This window comes from Callithrix jacchus, chromosome 3 (assembly GCF_049354715.1).
Source record: "Callithrix jacchus isolate 240 chromosome 3, calJac240_pri, whole genome shotgun sequence".
Lineage (NCBI taxonomy): Eukaryota > Metazoa > Chordata > Mammalia > Primates > Cebidae > Callithrix > Callithrix jacchus.
The window spans coordinates 7,754,439-7,759,727 of NC_133504.1; the positions used below are offsets into that span (position 1 = coordinate 7,754,439).

General features: G+C 39.6%; 1 long non-coding RNA gene across 1 annotated transcript; it reads left to right on the forward strand.

Moving 5' to 3' along the window:
• The first annotated feature begins 832 nt into the window (after positions 1-832).
• LOC144581703 (uncharacterized) lies at positions 833-4,249 on the forward strand. The gene is made up of 2 exons (XR_013532787.1): positions 833-1,978; positions 2,415-4,249. It is a non-coding gene; the product is annotated as an uncharacterized LOC144581703 (long non-coding RNA).
• Positions 4,250-5,289: the final 1,040 nt, after the last annotated feature.

Consider the following 5,289-nt stretch of genomic DNA (forward strand, 5'->3'; position numbering starts at 1 on the left):
CTTGGCTCACTGCAACCTCTGCCTCCTGGGTTCAGGCGATTCTCCTGCCTTAGCTTCCAGAGTAGCTGGGATTACAGGCATGTGCCACCATGCCCAGCTAATTTTGTATTTTAAGTAGCGACAGGGTTTCTCCATGTTGGTCAGGCTGGTCTTGAACTCCCAACTTCAGGTGATCCGCCCACCTCGGCCTCCTAAAGTGTTGGCATTACAGATGTGAGCCTCCATGCCTGGCCAGACTGAGCAATTTTCTTAGCCAAAATGTTGCCTCTCTCAGTGCATCTCTAAGCGGAAAGTGAGAAGAAAAAGAATCTGATCTAAAGGTGTTGATAGTGCTCCTCCTTCCCTAGCTCCAGAAGCTTTTATTTTTAAGAGTCCTTGTTAATATAAATAGAATTACAATTTGTAACAAAGAGTAAAATTCAAATTATCCAGTAATCTTGGGAGGTGAAAGATTTTTTTTTCTTGAGACAGAATTTCGCTCTTGTTGCCCGGGCTGGAGTGCAGTGGCACGATCTCAGCTCACCGCAACCTCTGTCTCCTGTGTTCAAATGATTCTCTTGCCTCAGCCTCCCAAGTAGCTAGAATTATAGGCACTTGCCACCGGCTACTTTTTGTATTTTTTAGTAGAGATGGGGTTTCGCCATGTTGGCCAGGCTGGTCTTGAACTCCTGATCTCAGTTAATCCACCTGCCTCGGCCTCCTGAACTGCTGGGATTGCAGGCGGGATCCACCGCGCCCAGCCTGAAAGAAGATATTTTTTTAAGGAGGTTACTACCTAGACATAATTTGGTCTATGAATCTATTATGCTAAGCTAGTGGTTTCCAACTGTGGGCTTTGGACCCTTGGGAGGTCCCTGAGACTCTCTTAGGGAGTATGCAAAATCAAAACTATTTACATAATAATCCGAACATGATGTGTGCCCTTTTAACCCCCCCCCCCTTTTTTTGTAAGACGGAGCCTCGCTCTGTTGCCCAGGCTGAAGTGCCATGGTCCAGTGTTGGCTGACTGCAACCTCCGCCTCCCAGGTTCAAGCGATTCTCCTGCCTCAGCCTCCCAAGTAGCTGGGATTACAGGCGCCCGCCAACACGCCCAGCTAATTTTTGCATTTTGAGTAGAGACAGTGTTTCACCATGTTGGCCAGGCTGGTCTCGAACTCCTGACCTCAAGTGATTTACCTGCCTCAGCCTCCCAAAGTGCTGGGATTACCAGCTTGAGCCACCACTCCCAGCCTTAACCCATTTTCTTATGCATCTTTTCTGGCATTTCCAGAGGCTGCATGACATTGGATGATGCCATCACTAATACTCTTAAAGCATTAAGAGAACATGTGTTTGAATATCCTTGTGTTTGCCAGAATTTTCTCAGCTAATAGGTTGAGGATGTGTGTATTAACCCAGATCGCTCTTAGTATTTCTGCTGTGTTCTCAGTACTTCTGCTGTGTTCTCAGTACTTCTGCTGTGTTCTTAGTACTTCTACTGTGCTGCTGTTAGCTGTCTTCCATTATACCTGATTTACTGTTGGAGCATATTTGTGAGAAGCCGGCCATCTTCCACTGAAATAGATAATAAAGAGATTTGGGTGGGGCATGGTGGCTCACACCTGTAATCCCAGCACTTTGGGAGGCCTAAGCAGAAGGATTGCTTGAGCCCAGGAGTTCAAGACCAGCTGGGAAACTTGGTGTGAATCCCTCTCTACAAAAAGTTTAAAGTTTTTAAGAGCGTGAAGAGGTCCTTGGGCCGAAATGTTTGAGAACCAGCACCTTTAGTGGCTTCTGCTTTTCGTGGCTTCCCACAGTCTCTGGAGTTCCTGCAGTTGTCGGGTACAGTAATCTTTCTCAGTAGGTGGGGCACTAGTCTGCTCAGAGTTGCCTTGCTATTTTATCTGCCCCTCTTACCCCAGATTTGCCAACCCCTACCGAAGATTTTTCTCAGAAAAAAATTGCAACGCAAAAATAAGACTCTTACCATATTTTCAAGGTAAGAATGTGTTGTCTGGTTAAGATGGTAAATCTCATGTTACATATTATTTTTATTTGACCACAATTTAAAAATTTTTTTTAATGTTAAAAGAATGCATGATAGAAAACAAGAACTGGAAGAATGTCATTCATTTTATAAATTCTGTTTGTATATTCTTGGTTCCAGTTTATTTCCTAAAAAGCTTCAAAAGTATCCCACTCACCCACACACCTGCCACCCTTGTTCTGTTGAGTTTAGATTTTTGTCGAAGTTATATTTTGAAAACTTTGAATTACCTGAGCTAGAAGTTGAAAAGTGTGATAAAAGCTATAGGTGATTTAAATTACTTGAAACTTGTTGCCTATAGTTTAATTTTGTTACTCCATGGAAATAATGAACTCAGAAAATATCGCTTAAACTTGTTGACTATTTTCTGTTTTTGTTTTTTTTCTAGTTAAGCAAAACTGGCTCTAAGGATGATGAGTAGCACTTGGAATTTGAGACGAAGAAAGAGCATTCTTTAAAAAGTAGACTGGGTTCAAAATCTTCCATTGCTATTTTCTGGTATTGAGGTGGCTTTTTATAAACCACAAATTTTTGTATGTTTCTTACATTAAAAATGTTGTAAGTTGAAAGTTGATGAAGAGATCTGGTTATATTAAATTATTTTCACAAACTTGCCTTAATAAAAGGTGAAAATGTTACTGTTTAGTATACTTTATGAAGCCTCTTGAGCTTCGTAAATGGACAGGCATGGGAATAAGAATCAGTGTTACTTTATATGCTCTTATCCTGGCAGATGTGGTATTTTCTTAAAGGAGTTTGAAGCCTTTTCAAACCATCACCCCAGTGGAGCACAGTACTCAATGAATAGTTACTCCATAGTGCAGTCCATATGAATAGTCTTCTTATCTTACAGAAAGTCTTCATTTCTCCTTTTGCTTGTTAACTGAACCATAAATTGCTTCAGAGAAATTCAAATGCTGGTATTTGAACTTTATTCATGATATTCTTTGTAGTTTCTTTTAAATTTTTGAAAGGTGAACTGCTTCCCTTGAATAAATTAATATCTATTTATACTTTTCATTTGCGTCAAGATGTTTGATCACGAGTGCTTTGAATGATATGTGTAACGGGAGAATATGGAAACAAACCTGCCAAATACACTAGAAAGTATTGTAATGAGAAACGCTGGCTCTTACTTAAAACATTCTCTTTTGCATATACCAGGATGGGAGTAAAAGATGCCTTAATATTTAATTTTTGTGTTGTTGGAGACACTGATTTTAATAAAATCCTATTTATCTGCCGTTCTGTGCTTTTAGTCGTTGGATAACTGAGGTCTCCTAAATGGTTCAACATAAACCCACATTTCAAGTCTTTTTTCTTTTTCGAGTGTCTTTTCAAGTGTTCAAATGTATCTCGCAACCTGAGCATCTTTTTAATCATATACGTGGGAATCTTTTAAATGCTCAACTGTTATACATGCTTGATTTTAAAAAAATAATAATAGAGGAAACCACTGGTCTAGTTGTACCAAGATAAGTTTCTGCTGTTTGTGTGTGTTATACAGTGATTTTTGTGTACGTGCCCAGCTTTAAGAATACATAAAACTACTGTTAGGTGTGGTAGGGAGACTGTTAGTTTCTCAAGTCACACCTGTGCAGCTTGGGTCTGAGTTTTTATGGAATAATACTCGCTTAAAGAAGTTCAGAGCAGTTTGAGTTGTATCTGTGGTTTTTACTGGTTAACTGACTTCAGCTAAATAGTTTGAATTATAGAGTAAGTGTAATTACAGCAAAGGAATTAATCTCATTTTCAAAAGCCAAATCACATTTTGTTTCTTGAATTAATGTAGAGCAAAACATGTTAAAAATTCAGGGCTAGTGGAATTGCGCCAAATTTTGTTTCAGGGTCGAATGTGGGTAGTATCTGTTGTATTGGTTTGTTTCTGTGTTTTTGAAGAAACATCTGCTAGTGGAATAAAATACTTGGTTTTGCTCTGAGGATTCTGAAATTGTTCAGGCTTATTATGGCTCATAGATTACAGAGAATGATGCTAGTTACATGCCAATGAACTATTTTTACTCTTTTTACATGAAATGTACAGATTTCTAGGGGCGGTGGTGACGGTGGTGCCTCCTATTTCCTTATGTGAAACACTGGAACAGTCCCATCAATATTGCCGTCATCTGTTTAACACGCCCAGTATATTTTCTCAATGTCTGTTTACGTAAATTTTGTGGAGCGACACAATTCATAAGCAATAAAGTCTGAATTACACACTGATTTTTCTACACGTTTTATTTCAAATCACTCCAGAGAGAACTGTTGATTTTATAAATCTGCATAGCCTTATGGTGTAAGATGTACCCTCCTCCTAGAAACAATTCAAAATGTTGGATTAAAAAATGTTTTTCAAATGAGCTCACAGAAGATAAGTAATGCCCAGAGTCTAAAACATTCAGTGAAAGTTGGAACGTGGAGGTTTAAGGACAGCTTTAGTTTTCAGTTTCAAGGGCCCAGAAGACAAGAGATGATGGCCAGGATCAGCCCAGGTTAGGGAGTTATACCCCCGAAACATCTATGAAACTGAGGCCCAATCCCCAGTGGGAGCCCCAAGGAAGTTTTCTGTCTTGAACTGTGGTTCTGGATGGAAAAGTAAAATATAAGTATATACATAAATTAGCGGACACACACACACACACACACACACACACACTCCTGACAGGTTGTGCCCCAAGTTACCTCACACTTGGCTTTCAGCCCAAATTCCTCCTCCGTGTGTGATTTTAAAACAGACAAAAACCGTCAAGCCAATATTTTAGTTGAAAGTAGTACCAAATCGGTAAGGGCTCTGGGTAACCGTGAGAAATGAACACACATCTGTTCTGCTTTTTCAGAACTCAACTTCAACCCTGACCGCCAGTGAGTGCCCTATAAGGAGTTTATGGAATGTGGCCTTAAAGTCAAAAACGACAATACATAAAAGCAAGGCAGGAGAGCCTGCCAAAACAACCTTAGGGCCTAGGAGCCACAAGGATATGGTGACACCATGCAGACTCTAAGTGTGTTTTCAATAAATGAGAAACTATTTCAATAAAAAAATAGAGAACAAGAAAATTATCAAACAGATTTGAAAACCAAAGAGAACTTTATGAAATGAAAAAATAATTGAAGTTAAAGATGACAAATCCGCAAGGACAGATACCCCGTGGGATGAAACCGGTCCTAGGCCCGCATTTTGGGTTTTCTCTTTTTCATTGCAGCGTTAGAATAATTCCACATCATTTCTTTGCAGGCTACAACTTTTTTATTTGTTGGCATGA